The sequence below is a fragment of the Dermacentor albipictus genome, chromosome 3 (assembly GCF_038994185.2).
Source record: "Dermacentor albipictus isolate Rhodes 1998 colony chromosome 3, USDA_Dalb.pri_finalv2, whole genome shotgun sequence".
In the NCBI taxonomy this organism is placed as follows: Eukaryota; Metazoa; Arthropoda; class Arachnida; order Ixodida; family Ixodidae; genus Dermacentor; species Dermacentor albipictus.
In genome coordinates this window covers 122693881-122709956 of record NC_091823.1, presented here as the reverse complement: position 1 = coordinate 122709956, position 16076 = coordinate 122693881, and the positions used below count along the sequence as shown (strand labels likewise).

The 16076-nt window shown below is 51.0% G+C and overlaps 1 protein-coding gene across 4 annotated transcripts in view; it reads right to left on the bottom strand.

Moving 5' to 3' along the window:
* Window positions 1-16076, bottom strand: part of LOC135909456 (E3 ubiquitin-protein ligase RNF19A-like) — a 124985-nt gene that overhangs the window by 108029 nt on the left and 880 nt on the right. Inside the window, exon 1 of one of the 4 annotated variants that reach the window (XM_065441439.1) lies at window positions 15665-15975. The exons of the other annotated variants lie outside the window; for them this stretch is intronic. The gene's annotated coding sequence lies outside the window, so the exon portion shown is untranslated. Of the gene's footprint in view, window positions 1-15664; window positions 15976-16076 lie in introns of those variants that run through there. 4 annotated transcript variants of the gene reach the window in all.

Sequence of the window (16076 nt, the reverse complement as noted above, 5' to 3'; positions counted from 1 at the left end):
ATATGTTCAGAAACATGCAAGTCTCACTTTATTCGCCGCGGTTCTTGCGCCAGACTGCCACGTTTAAGGCACGCTTACGGACAATCGATGTAATTGAGATGTGGCGGCACGAGTTCAGGAAAAAAAGAAAAAGCACGCACGCAGGGGCACACACGGGGGGGGGGGGGACGCAAGCGTTCATTGTGTCCCATGTAACAGGGAGACGAGGCTGGAAAGAACTGTAGTCGAAGCTTCGATGCAACGCCGTTCGGTTCGGCCTTTTTCGCAACAGCCCACATATTTGTATACAGGCAGCAGAGTCATTAGAGTGGCAGCCACCCCCAGCTGGTAGCATTTCTCTTTTTTCCTTGCATTTTTTTTTTCACTGCGCGAGCTAGGAGACATCACCCACAGGCACATCCGCCGTGATGGCGCGCATAGTGGCTTTGGTGTTGCGCTGCTATAAGCCCTAGGTCGCGCGTTCAAATCCGGGCCGCATTTCGATGAGGGCGAAATGGTTAAAAAAAAAAAGAACACCCGTGCAGCATGCATTAGGTACACGTTAAAGAACTGCCCACCCACTGCGGCATGCCTCATAATCATATCGTGGTTTTGGCACGTATAAAACCCAAGAATTTAACTCAATCCCCAGGCGCATTTGCGAAAGAAAGAAAGCCAAAGAAAGACGTTGCGTGATCGCCTGGCTACGGCACGATCAGGTCCGGTAGCATCCGCGGCAAGCAGCAGGCGACACGGGCCTTCGGAACGGCGACCCTAAAGAGGTCGGGGGCTCGATCCCCAACCACACACCGATGAGGGTGACATACGAAAACGCAGACCCCAAGCGCGTGGTTCACGTTCGAAACGATATATCAATCACCCCACGGCGTTCTCCCACAATCCAGATTGTATGGCCATAGGGAACGTTAAAGGTAAACAAACACTAAATCAATTTACGCCGCGAAAATATTCTTTCAAAGCTCCATTCCCATTCATTCGATCGAAAGGGGGCCGATTACTGGCGGACGAAAGTGAAGGGACCGAGGCGAACTTACGTTTTTCTTTCGAAGTGAGCGTCCGTACAGCTCGTCAGCGGCGGTGCGTTGGGACGACGTCACAGATTTCGGAAGTATTTTCCTCGTACGAAGCACTTTGTGTTGTGACAGCTCCGCAGCGAGGGAACTCACCTAAACTCTCTAGACTGAGTCACGACTTTATTATTTATTGTCCTTGCAATGCAATGCGTGATCCGTCTTAACAATACAAACAAACAGGACATATATATATATATATAGTGCAGAAATCTACGACGTCGTGCGCGGCAAGCTGGAGCGGGAAATTGGAAGCGGCGTCGCCACCCGTCCTTCGTACACGCGTATATATTGCGCGGCTTCCGCGGCGAGGGATGCACGGTTTCGGTGTACTGCTGGAGCGAAATTCGCTAACGCCGTTAATCGTATCTTTTTTTTTTTTTCTCGGGCGTCGCTTTTAACTAAGATTGCTATACTGATCGATTACCAGTACAGGACAACGATAATTTGGGCACGTCCTCGTCAATCTGCACCGCTTATGCGAAAGACAAAGTAGGCAACTGACTGACTGAATAAACAGCTAAAAGAATTTGCAAAAGCAACTGCTGTGTCACGTGCCGCAGGTAGATATTCTAGAGGGAAAAAAAAGGAAAGAACGCACGCAATGAACGGGAATTCTCAAAAGAAAGCGTGATCGTTCAACGAAGGTTGAAAAAAGTAGCCTGTCACGCGGCGTTTAAGGCTTTTTTTTTTTTCAGACAATGTATAACTCGGGATTTGTAGGTGCTGGAAGTATAGTGTTTTCTCACATGGAAACCACTTAGTTACTACGCTAATTTATTACTGCTCAAAAAAATTTTGTTGTTGTTTCTAGTAGAAATGTACTATACTTGCGGCCAGAACAAGTTGCTCACATTTTTCTTCATATGCGGAACGGAGTTCGCGCTTCCTCCGTGAGCCTATAACGCGAAACAGACGGTACATCAATCTACAGTGAAGCCCTCGGCCATTATCTCTCGGGAATCCGCCATGGGAATCGGGCAAAACGCGCGATCGGGATTTGGGCAACACACGCGCCAAGTTTGCATACCGCGAGACCACCGGGCAATTAGGCTGATCGAACTCAGCGAGTCGCAATCACAGCGAGCGAGGCTTAACGACGCGCCGGCCGCTGCGCCGTCCGAGCAACGTTGATGAACGCGTAATAGAGAGCTTTAGTTTAGGGGACGCAAGCGGCTAGCGTACGCAAGAACTAGGGGCGACGGCAATGCGCATGCGCAGACCCCTGCGTCTGTGTCAGCGCATGCGCAGTACCGTCGCCCCTAGCTCTCGCGTACGCAAGCCGCTTGCGTCCCCTAAACTAAAGCTCTCTAATGGCACGCCCGAGGCCACCGAACGTGGGACCAAAGCGGGGAGAGGCCACGGTATAGCTGCGGGCGCACACGCGGTCACGTCACGAGACGAGGAAGCGAGAACGGTCGAGTGTCGGCCTTCGCGTCTATACGCGCGGGTGCATGCCGTCGTAAACGTTATTGCACCCTTGCGTCACATTTTACTCGGACGTGCCAGCGCGGCCCAAAACAAACGACGCTCATCTGATCGTTGCCAAAAAAAAAGGGAAAAAATAAACGTCTTTCTCTTCTTTCCTCACGACTGACGGCCCAAGCTGCAGAACCTATAGCTCCTCGTTTGGCAATTGCTCGACCGCGTGTCCGTAGGGTAGTTTTGAACAACAGTGGGCCGAAAGTAAAAAAAAAAAAAATCCGGGGCTCTGTACGTGCGGAAACCAGAATACGGTCAACGAGGCACGCCGCACATAGTGGAGGGGGGGGGGGGGCGGGGGGGATTCCAGATTAATTTTGACCTGGTGTGGGTTTTTTAAAGTGAGCGAGTCGAAACGCAGTCGGGGTCGAATAAGCGACCCCAAGCTTAGCGGCGCAACGCCACATAGCTGCTAAGCTACACCGCAGCGGGTCGGACCGAAAGTTGTCGTATATATGCCATCAGCCCCGCATGCGTAAGAATCGGACCACACCTTGAATTTAGGCACGCGCAATATTGTCGAGGCTATTTCTCGCGCATACGCTATACAAGATTCCTGCTTCCGCAACTATATACAGAACTCTAGCGGCCTATATACTGTCCCCAAATTGTTTTCACGGTAGCGGAGGTAAGCGGCTTAGCGCACCCAGCGGCATCGACGGCAATGCGCATGCGCAGAGCCTATATACCGAACGTGGCTCATACGCTCTTTATACGCGTGGCTTATACGCCCCCCCCCCCCTCTCCCCCCAACCCCACCCCGGACAGAGGGCGCACCCGCTGACATTTTAAACGTCGCACGGTTTACCGTCCCGAAGCTCCACTGCAGTGCGATACATATGAGCGACGCGGTAGTGGAACGGACTGTGGATTAATTCTGCCCGAACGTTTTGAAAGCTACGGACGAGCACTTTTCAAAGCGAAGCTTTCCAGGGGAAGCATTATACCGTATAGCTCATACACCGGGACTCCACTAGTGTAACGAATAGCGTGCAGCCCTATCTGTACTATACACACCCTCACGGATGTGCCGGTTTGCCGGCTCTGTTCCGTGCGGAATTACGCGGTCAAATGGCGAGCGATACCTAAATATCCCCGGCGCAACCAATGCACAACCTTCAAGCGCGTTGTTCCTTTATTAAAACGGGACTTTCTATATGCGTCTTGTTTGCGGGCAGGGGGGCTTGCAACGTCTGCTCGGAGAACGAGGTGGCCCGGCCCCCTGCATGGAGACGATCCATAGCGCGACGGAAAGAACTGGGCCAGCGCCCGCTCCGCGAGCCACCGCGAGACTGGGCTGATCCCCCGGAGAACGTGTGTAATCTCCGCGGTAGCGCGTATCACGTGGTGGAGGGTTTCCGCGTCCTGCCGATGTGAGGGGACGGGTAGCTAAATCGCTCTACGCTGCCTTGCTTCACACATAGATTCCAAAATGTGCGTTGGATGTCCCTATATGTGTGTGTGCGCGTGTGTGTGCGTGTGTGTGTGTGTGCGTGTGTGTGTGTGTGTGCGTGCGTGTGTGTGTGTGCGTGCGTGTGTGTGCGTGCGTGTGTGTGTGTGCGTGCGCGCGTGTGTGCGTGTGTGTGTGTGTGCGTGCGCGCGTGTGTGCGTGTGCGCGTGCGTGCGCGCGTGTGTGCGCGCGTGCGCGCGTGTGTGCGCGCGTGTGTGTGTGTGTGTGTGTGTGTGCGTGCGTGTGTGTGTGTGTGTGTGTGTGTGTGTGTGTGTGTGTGTGTGTGTGTGTGTGTGTGTGTGTGTGTGTGTGTGTGTGTGTGTGTGTGTGTGTGTGTGTGTGTGTGTGTGTGTGTGTGTGTGTGTGTGTGTGTGTGGTATTTCAGCTAACACTTTCCATTTGTTTTTAAATTGCCTGTAGCAGACAGCGCAATTCTAGTCGATGAGCTGGTCTACTCGAACAAGCGGACATCACACAAAAATTTGAAATGCACAATCGCAGAATCAATAATTCACTAATTAGGCTTTCAACTAATTACGTTGACACATATTGATTTAAATTAAATTATGGGGCTTTACGTGCCAAAACCAATTTCTGATTATGAGGCACGCCGTAGTGGGGGACTCCGGAAATGTGGACCACCTGGGGTTCTTTGACGTTATGACACATATTGCAATTTACACATTCTAGCCAGGGAGTTCAGAAGGTGCATCCACTTGGAACGAATTCTCAGGATGAAACCAGTTTCGGGATGTTAATTCCAAAACGTTGAGGAGAAATACATTGGCTTTCCGGTTCCTTTTGTGCTTCAATGCATAAAACGACGTTTAAGTGGCACGACAATGCATTTTTACCGCAAAGGATGACGGCGCATATCTCGTAAATGGTGTCGTCCACACAATTTTATTCAAGTCGATAAGGATTGCGGTGTGACCCGCCAGAATTTATAAATTGCAATATGTGCCATAAACTGATCAGTTAACTTATTTGGTAAATTTACGTTAATTAGTCAAATATGCATTTCAATTTTTTGTGCAAGTAATGCCCGCCTCTTCGAGTAGACCAACTCATGGACTAGAATTGCGCTATCTGCCACAGCCATTTCATTTAAAAGTGTTCACTTAAAGACCGTATAATATATATAACGATGATGTTAGCAGGGCTTTGCAAGACGTGAAACGAGGAAAAGCGGCAGGAGAAGATGGAATCAATTTAATCAAAGATGGAGGAGACATCGTGCCTGAAAAGCTTGCGGCCCTTTATACTAAATGTCTCATGCCAAGCTACAACAAGGGAGACGTTAAAGCATTGAAAAAAGTATAGGCCCGTTAGCTTGCTTCCAGCATTGCATAATATATTCACCAGAATAATTTCCAATAGAATAAGGGCAACACTTGACTTTAGTCAACCAATGGAACAGGCTGGCTTCAGGAAGGGACGCTCTACAATGGATCACATCCACGTCATCAATAAGGTAATCGAGAAATCCGCAGAATACAATCAGCCTCTCTATATGGCTTTCATAGATTACGAAAAGGTATTTCATTCAGTAGGGATACCAGCAGTCGTGGAGACATTACGTGATCAAGGAGTGTAGAAAGGATACCTGAATATCTTGGAAAATATCCACAAAGATTCCACAGCTACTTTGATTCTCCACAAGTAGAAATATACCTATAAAGAAAAGGACTCAGACGGTCCAATGCTATTCACTGCATGCTTAGAAAAAGTATAAAAGCTATTAAAATGGGAAGGCTTAACCGTGAGAATCAACGGCGAATATCACAGCAATCTTCGGTTTGTAGATGACATTGTCCTGTTCAGGAACGCTGGGGACAAATTGCAACAAATGATTGAGGACCTTAACAGAGAAGGTGTGAGAGTGGGGGGTGAAGATTAATATGCAGAATACGAAGACCCCGGTGTTAGGAAACTCATTTGTTTCTTGAAGGAAGAAACAAATGAAAGACGGCATAAGGCAAGTTGCGTGTTACAAGATTTGTCTGGCAATGGTATGCGTGAAGACTGCGCGATCCGTCTCGTGCAGGCGTACGCGATAAGCCGCATAAGGTATGTTGCCCCTACCTGAAGTGGTTAGGGTCCGAAAAAAAAAGAAAGGTCGAATACGTGATACGAAAGGCTTTCAAGAGGGTGGTCGGCGTTCCACTCAACGCGAGCACCGACAAGTTGCTAGAGCTCGGACTTCACCACTCACTTGAAGAGTTAATCGAGGCGCACGACGTTGCGCAATACGAACGATTACCGAAGTCAAAGACAGGTCGACGCATACTCGAGTCGCTCGGCATCACGTACCACACTCAGCATGGAGAAAAGACCGCGGTTCCGGCCTCGGTCCCGAACCGCCTGATCATCTCGCCGCTTCCCAAGAACATGCACCCGACGCAACAAACAAGCAAGCGACCTTCAGGAGAAGTTTGGCGACAGCAACGAGGCGGTGTGCGTAGACGCCGCGAGGTATGGAGAAGGAAGAAGCGCACACGCGATCGCGGTTGTAGACCGCACGGGTAAGTGCCTCGCGAGCGCCACGGTGACCACGGGACACACCGAGGCGGCCGAAGAAGCCGCGACAGCACTAGCACTCGCCGCGGTGCCGAACGCTGCGATCGTGATCGGCGACTCGCAGGCTGCAATCCGATGCATCGGGCGCGGTCGCGTCTCGCGGGAAGCGGCCCGCATACTCCAAATTCGTGACGACGGCGACTCGTCATCGCCCTCGCAACACCAAAATTCCACGGTCTTCCTCCTCTGGACTCCGGCACACACCGATGTCCCGCTCGCGGGCAACGAGGCGGCCCACGCCACGGCTCGAGGTCTCGCACGCCGAGCCGCCGCTGATTATGTGGCCGCCGCCTCCGCCCCCGAGAGCGGGGCATCGGATCTGCCGGATCGGGACACTGCGACAGAAATGCGGCAACAAGAATCACAGTGGGCGTGGGGCGCGATCGCCTAACCACGTTCAGAGACCTCGCCCAACACGACAGACTCGAAAGACGCACATTCCCGCCACCGCACGATAAACAGGAACGAGGCCGTAACTTTACGCGTGTTCCAGACACACACCTACCCTAGCCCCGCCGTCTTACATCACTTCTACCCGTGTTTATATCCAACAGATGCGTCTAATGCTTGCGGACAGAGAGCAACGCTGCGACACATGCTCTGGGAATCTGCCGGCAGCGACGGTAATGAAACCACCTCCGTTCGCGACGCGTCCGTAATCGCGCTCGTTGCCAGAGAACGGGAAGCCTCGAGCTCGCTTCTTCCCGACGCCGCCCCGGCTGTGGGAGTCGCCGCCGCTGGGAGGCGGCTCTCAAAAGTCTCAGAGTTGGCAGACAAACTCTGGGCCGTCCGGCAAACCGAAGATGCCGCCCAAGTCCAAGGACTTCGAGCCACCACCTGAGGCCACCACAACAAAAAAACTGGCCGACCATTCTCCAATAAAGTTTCTTCTTCTGAAATTCAGTGTGACCAGACAAAACGAGAATAGTCGTGAAAGCCGTGGCGAACAATTTACAATCTCAAGATATTGAGGTTTGTCATGTTGCGCCTTCCTTTTCTTTTTTTTTTTTTCGCTGAATATTAGTTTGTATACATAGCAGGAAGGGAACGCTCAACAGCCACCGAAGTTAGCGGCACTTGGGAATGTTGGACGAACCAATGCCCACTGGAATCGCTGAATATTCGCCAGTAAGAACTTCTGGCACGGACCGAGAAACCTTATCTCACTTTTCAGAGGCTGAGAGCACCAGCGAGAGCTTCAGGAGCGCGGCTGCTATGGCAATGTTGACGTTTGGAGTACCAGTCCATGTAGTGCTCCATTGCGAAAAAGAAAAAAAACAGCACGTGATTTGTGCCACACTTTCTCCAACAACTTCGTGCTCTCCTGCGCTTTGTTTCCTCCATGCTTACCATAGAGTTTCTCACTATATTACCTAGAGGAAAATCTGGCGCTGCTGCGCTGTGGTATACGTGGAAATGACGGTATGTTGCGACTTCGGACTGGCACCGTTCTCGGAGAGCCAGGACACCTTGAAGACAAGCACCACGCCGTCTGTCACAATGATCCATCTTCTACTATAAAACGGCATGCGAAACGCTGCTTTAGCTTTATTATTACACAAAAACAACTCTTGTTTAATTATGAGAACTTGTTATTGCAAGTACGATTAGATGAAATGTAACAAGCATCAGCGGACCGCTGAAGTTGGATGACAGACAAGATTCGCGCATGCTTTGGAACAGTTTGGAATCTGTTCTTGTCGTCTGTTGGCACGGTTATGCATTGTAGGTGAGTGAACATCATTTGGAGACGTATTACGAGTGCATAAAAACCTTCTATGAAGATTTTATTTTAAGAACGCGTTACTTGTGTAGCCATATACACGTTTTAGACGTAACATCTTGCAACACCAGCCAACACAAGCCTCGCAGACACATATACCGTCATTCGCATGACAGCGCACGGTGCCGGCCCCTTGAAAAACTCCCATAGACGGTGGCGCCAGATTTCCCCCTATGTGTTAGAATGAGAAACTCTGTGATGCCCACCAAGTGTATCGTCGCACGCAGTGCAATTTGAGCCCAATTCTCAAAGCGATGCGTTCGTCTGCTGCAGAGCTCTTAACTGCAGCCCGCTACACCGGCAAAGTGTCCGTGGTTATAATCGACTCCCTTCAGCCACGCTACCCAGCGAGTGATAACACTAGAAACATGATAAGACGAGGACAAAGACGCGGGAAAAGGCATTTTTCAAGCTTTGAAAGTCGAATATAAGAGCACTAACACGGTAACAGACGTTTGCAGAATAAAAAATGCCACTGAAATGTTTCCAGACCCACGGTTCGTGCTTGCGTACCAAGCAGGCCCGGCAAGAACGTATAAGCAACAAGTAGGCATTTTGCCTAACGTTCCGGTTCATCTACACACAGCCCAACCCGGACGACGCCTGTTCCAGAGTCGAGCGCGCGAGGGGCCGTTCCCATGGCTCTCCTCCAACGATGCGTTCTCAAACGACACACACGCGGCGCGTTCAATGCGAAGAGAGAGAGAGAGAGAAAAAAAAAGGAAAACAACTTCACATCGGATACCCCCGGCAAAGCCATCGGCAGATCGTCGCGAATTATTTCACTGGCGCGAGATCTAGCGCCGTTTTCGAAACGCATGGTGTACACACACACACACACACACACACACGCACACACACACACACACACACACACAAAACACAACGCGCGCACGCGCGTGTATGAATGCATACATACAGATGGATGCATGCGTGTAAGCAACTTGAATTGCATCACCTGTGGTCGCGGTTGCGCTGCCCCCGCTGCCGCTGCGTCCGAAGCGAGCGCGCACACCTGTGTTGCGTCAGCTCAGCGCCCCCCCCCCCCCCCCCGCGCTCCGCCCCCCGCACCCCTCGGCCGGCCTGGATTTAGCGCGTCTGCAGACGGGGCGATGCACCTGCCGTTCGATGCCTCGCCGGGCGGTGGAAACCCCCCTCCCTTTTAGCGATCCTTTCTCGGAAGCTATACAGCTGCGCTTCTCGAGAGAAAAAAAAAAAAAAACACCTCGACTAAGCGTACACTTACTGAAAACGCTCAATCTCGCACGACAGCGAACGCTTCGTATGAGCAGGCGCAGACGACAAAGTGAAAGACAGCAGGCGACGCGCATCGCATGCGTGTCTGTGGCGTCACTGATTTTTGACGACGTCTGTGTTCCAGACACCGGCTGTCTGTCAATAAAGAAAAAAAAACAAAATAAAATAAACAATGTGACATAAATAAAATAAAAAAGGTAAGAGAGAGAGTAAGAGAAACTAACTGCATTCTGAAGGACACAGAGCAAACAAACAAAAATATTTTTCAATATTTTCCCCCATCTGCCGTGTGTTTCGTTCCGGTGTAAACTAGGGTGACTTTAGTAAAAAAAGGAAAAAAAAAACTTCGGTTGACAATCCACTCTGCATTCGCCTGCCTTTCCGACGTATGAAGCCTTTCGCGCCGCTTACCTCACGAACGCAGTATACCAACATCGTTGATCAACAAACCATCCTTCTGGAATAGAAGAAAGCCCCGATGGCCACAGCTTCGCATATATATGCGCGACTCCTGCGAACGGTTAACCGCCGTGCAGACTCCGTAGTCGACCAGCTTTATCGTATGTATATTCACCGCACAGATAGGACCAAAGACGTCTTTCCCGAGCAGCGATATCCAATTATCCCCCTCCCCCCGTCTTGCGTCAGCTAACGGGGAGGGTACACGCTCGATGTACGCTCAATTAAACGAGCCCAAGACCGTGCGTACAATCTCAGCACGAGCGCATACACACACGGCGCAACTTATACAGAGTACAGTGCAGTCGGACGCGAAAGATTACGGGACACGGGATTTGCGTGAAAAACAGGAAAATCATCAGCCCTTCCACTCTGTGAAGAAGGATGAGCAGCGAAGCTGTGGTGTCCACCTCAATCGACGCATCTATGTATATATAGGTACTACTATTATTATTATTATTATTATTATTATTCAAGGGCACAGACAACAAATACAACTTTTGACTGTGAAGTGATTTATTCTTATTCTTTTACGCGTGCAAGTACCCCCGCGTGGCAGACGGGAATTCCACAATATTTACAACTTCGCTGGTCAACTACGTAATTACGAGAAGTAGACGAAACTCGGCGTAACGTTACAGTCGTCTCAGCGGTTAATTGTCATATAATTTGTTTCGAGGGACAGTTTCGATAAAGCAAGAGCTACAGCCGTTTTCTGTAACCACACTCCCTCCGCAGACGGCCTTGTATCGACAGCAGACGGGAATTCCGTAACGCTCACAACACCTTCACCGTGGAGTAACTATGACAAGTAAATGAAACTCGGTGTAGAGTCGTCTTAGCGACCGACTCCGCTATGACTACTTTTCCATGATACCAGAGTCCTTCCATGCGGAAGGACTCTGGACAACATGGAAGGATTCTGATGATACCTACACTAGATTGAGAGCTACAGAGCATTCGCGAATAACAGGAGACGAAAACGCAGGTGGCGTCTGACGCGGACGCCGGAGGACAATTTGCTCGAGTGTTGTGTGGACACACGGACACGATCCTGGGGGAACTAGCTCTCCATAGACTTCGGCCTCCCATGGCCTCTGCCTCGCGCGCCGGCCATCGACCCTGGATGATGCTGACGTATGCTGACTGAAACCTACTCACCCTTTCCCCCTCTATCCTCTCATCTTTCATTCCCCGCCCCCATCCCCAGTACGCTGCGCCGTGCTCCCATAAGGGCTGCAGAGTTGAGCGTATTTTCCCTCTCCCAATTCGCGAAGAACAGCTTCGCTGCTATGAGCTAGTTAAGAGCGCTGTTACGAGCTAGTCGCCACGGTGCCTCGGCACATCGGCCCCGAATCCAAAGTCTCAATCTGCAGCGATTCCCGCGACCTGCATGCACAGCGCTTCGTCAAATCAGAAGCGCCGCGAACTTACGGCGAAACAGCGAAAATGCGCATTCGTCGCGGAGCCCGTCGTGTCCCGTAAACTTTCGCGGCCGAGTGCTTATTACTGGACGCCGCCGCGCCGCACCACGAACGAGCTCGCAGCGTGAAGCGTCGAAACGGAGTCGCGTATACACACGCATACAGCCAGCAACACATAACGCGTTCCATGAAAGCCATGCGCGCACGCTAGCGCGAAATCTCTCTCGCGCTGGTTTTTCTTTTTTTTTTTTGCTTGTTTGTTTGCTTTTTCCCCCGCCGAGACGTAACAGTCACGGCGAATACAAATCAACCGCTCCTCCGTCCCCAGCTGCGTCCGCTACAGACGCGAAACCAACCGCGTCCGGTGTAGCGGAACTCTACGCAATTACGAGGGCGAACGCAAAGTGTTGGCGAACGTTGCGTAAAAGATTGCGCGTTCCCAAGCTCGGAATGCAAAACTGAACGCGCGAGACGCGCTATTAAAGCGAAGTTCAATTGATTACTCTTTTCGTAACGCTTTCACGTTCGCGTGACTTGATCAACGTCAAACCCGCCGTGGTTGCTCAGTGGCTATGGTGTTTGGGCTGCTGAGCACGAGGTCGCCGGATCGAATCCCGCGGCCACGGCGGCCGCATTTCGATGGGGGCGAAATGGAAAAACTTTACCCGTGTGCTTAGATTTAGGTGCACGTTAAAGAACCCCAGGTGGTCGAAATTTCCGGAGTCCTCCACTACGGCGTGCCTCATAATCGGAAAGTGGTTTTGGCACGTAAAACCCCATAATTTATTTATTTACTTTGATCAACGTCAAGCGCGCAGCGACTCAGTGGAGCGACGGACCACCTTGCGCTCCGTATAGCCTCGGCCAATCAATCATCCGACACGCACATCGAAGGCGATCGATCGAAAATAAGGCGCCATGGGTGCAGAGCGTCTCGTGTCCTTCTCTCGACGACGCGCCTCCTCATCGACCCTGGGTGGGCAACGCGCCTTCGGCCCATTTAGATACGCTATCGGTGGCTGCAGTTCAAAGGAGCGCCGACAATAGTTGAAAAAAGAAATTGACGCCGAAGCTGGAACCCCGATTAAGAGGAAGCTTTAGCTCGGGCCCAACTCCGACGCGGCCTATTCGAGTACATGTACAACGCAAAAACGTTTTTTTTTCTGAGATAACCCCTGGGCCAATTTTAATGAAATTTGTTGAATTTGAGAGAGAACGTTACATTCTAGTGACTGTTGGAAGCGGAATTTTGATTCAAGTCCTGAATTTTGTTTAACAAATGTTGAAAAATTCGGAAATTTGAAAAATAAGTAGAAGCACGAAGTTTACAAATTCATACTCGGCATCAAGAACACATATCGCGGTTCTATAAACGGCATCCACTAGATCATTGATAGCGGACAAATTCGATATGTCCCTTTACATCTTACGTGAATTTGTTACGTTGTGTACAAGGGTTCTGCGCAATCTGTATTTCCGTATTACTGAATTTTTTTTTTTTCAGATTCATGTGTAACATATCAACTTTGTCCGCTTTAGATGTACCATTAGATGCAATTCGCAGAATTGTGATATCCTTCTTCATTGCTGAGTTAGAGTTGTAAACTTCTTAGTTTCGTTTTCTGAAAATTTTCGAGTTTTGCCAATCTTTAATAAAATATTGACGGCCTAATTTAAAAATTCGAAACCAAAAGTCGCCAGATTTTAGGTTTTTCTTTTAAGTGCGACAAACCTCGTCAAATTTGGTGCAGCGGTTGCCGCAAAAAATGAATTCTCCTTTTACATGTATGAACACCCGAGCTAAAGCTTCCTCTTAATAATCCCCGACGGGGTGCCCCGGAGATCCCGCGCCACCTGCTTTATTATAATCTCAGGTTCTCTCTCGACGGCGTTATTTTCGTGTTCCCAAGCTAAACGATCTCACTGGATCAACACACACAGTGAACCTGAATTCCTTCCCCTAGAAAGAGTCAGTCATCCCGTCACTCCGTGCTGCTGCCGTCGGCTGGAATGAACAATTAAAACCTGTATCTCGTTGTTAGGCGCACATGCTGACTCACCCGAGAGTATATATATATATATATTACAACCCGAATAAAGCCAATTATTCGCTATATCGAACACGCGAAACCTACCGACCGGCCATCGTGTAAAGTATAGCCCCTCAATATAACGAACAGGAGATTGTACGCATCCAATTCGGGGCGTCCGCTGCCCGACGCTTGAAGGAGGCATCTTTCGGCGGTGGATGTGCCGCACAGGTACTGAGCTCGCACCGAGAGATGCGGACCGATTAATGCAGGCACCACGTTACAACCTAACGCATCGGGAACGCCACCGAGAAGCCGCCCAATGCATGCCCATACTGCGCGTAGTTTCGTCTTCAATAAATGGATTCCTCCGTCGCTTCATTTCGCCACTAAAGGTCAAATCCATATATATATATATATAGACCCAACACAAAAGTTCGTCAAAGGCTAGCTTCGGTAGATCGAATTACCCGATATATCGAACTATATTTACGGACACAGGCTTGTCCTTCATAATCGGGTATCTGCAGACACGAGGTAGAAACCTACACATTTTGACAGCGCTGGACAACTAACGGAACGCGACTGACACAGACGACATTGCGCTTCGTCTACATGTCTCAGTAACGACCCGCTGTAGAGCGCTGTTCGTTACTCGTTGTCTTCAGACATGCACCAAATAGCCCAAGTAAGCGCGTTAATGCAATCTACACGCGTTATAGCGAGCTCCCCCCCCCCCCCCTCCACAAAAAGACAGAAGAAAATTTGCACTACTTTACTTTCACGCCGCAAAAGTAAGGCGCCCACGCACGGCTTCGGGATGTATATACACAAGCCAGACGCTGATTCGGCAAGCGGCTGCGACGCAGGCAGTAATCACGACTTGTTTTTCCGCCGCAGTTCGGCGACACGTGACACGGACGCTGTATGCGTGCGTGGGAAAACAAAAGAGCGTCTGCCGTTCACCGCGACAACAGAGTCCGGAGGGCAGGGTGGGTGGACGGCGCTTATCAAGGCGCGCGGCCAGCCGAAAGCGTCTCCGGAGGCGACCAGACTCCGCCAACCGCCGTTACACCGAGCGTGTCCAAAAAGAACACACACGCACAAGCAGCAACGGGGGCGCTACGATAACACGGATAAAGTCGGGAAAAAAAAAGGAAACGACCGCTTTTGATTATTTTTATCACCGACGGAAACAACGGCCTTCCACGTGGCATATGCATGGTAGTACATCGACGGGGACGCGGCATTTACAGGTTTCGGGAACATATCGCCATCACTTCTTTGCACAGTACTTGGAAGGGTATCGTTGACCAGACGAAACTGAAATTCCGGACGTGAGAGAGAGAAAGAGAGAGAGAGAGGGGACACACGCGGCCGGTGAGGCTGTTTCCTTTTTCCCTGCTGCTGCGACAACGGTCCTTCACGGATGAGGCAAAAAGCGAGATATTTAACGATTGCATGCATTCGGCGTTTACAAGAAAGCCGGCGCGGTAGAAGCAGACGACAAATCGCGTCGATCGGTTCAATACTTTTTTTTTTTCTAATCTCTTGTCGCACGAGTGCCGAAGCCATTCCTGTTGGCAGGCCTTGAAAATAAAGGAAAGCTACCCCAGGAGCGAGCTGGAGAAGTCGGCGGGACCGTCTCCACGAGGCGCTCCAACGCCAAACAAGACGCACGCCGGGGCGAGGTCGCGCACTGGCGGGTCAACGGAGCGCGCGCGGCTGGCGATCGCGTCAGCGACGCGACAAGACGCGCGCACCTGCCTGGTTGCGAACGCGCAGGGCACCGCGATCGTGCACCCGCACGAAAGAATAAATCAAAAGGTGCGCAGCGCGTCGCGAGACGAACGCCCGCAGTGCCCAAACAGTCAGCGCTTGACAGCTCGTTTTCTCAACGGGTGCACAGAACAGCGAAAATGCTACGATCAGTCTCGCAAAATGATGTACTGTACTGAAAGCTGCACCTACGGTGCGGAAAGTTCGTGCGCTCGGCGGAAAGCGTCAAACTTTTCGAAGCAGTAAACATGCATGAACAACTTCGCTCACAACACACCAGGGCAACAGAAATGCGCGCAAGAAAAAAACAAACGAAAGGAATAACGACACTTAAGTGGGGCAGCGCTCACGTTTCGGGAGAGACAGACGAGTCCGCAGGGTCGCCCGATGCCACACGGCGAGCGAGCGCAGTCTGCGGGAGCTAACGTTGGCCCGAGCAACGCACAGACGGCGAAGACGAAGCTTGGCGTGTCAAGGCGCCCTGGCGTCGGCGTTCCGCGCCGCCACCGGCGACAAATTATGATTACAGGCGGCACGAATACACCTGATCCATCTCCGAGAGTCTCGATTGCTATCGCGGCACGATCGCCGGTGTGATGACGATCACACGGGTCGCGCAATGATGAGAAAACAAACGCGACGTCGTCGAGCCGTGAATCACCGCGCGATCGGGGCGCGCATGTGTGCGAGGAGCAGACGCTGCGAGCGGGCGAGCGCGCAGGTTGCGGCGCACGCGCGTCAGAAGGCGTAAATAAAACAGAA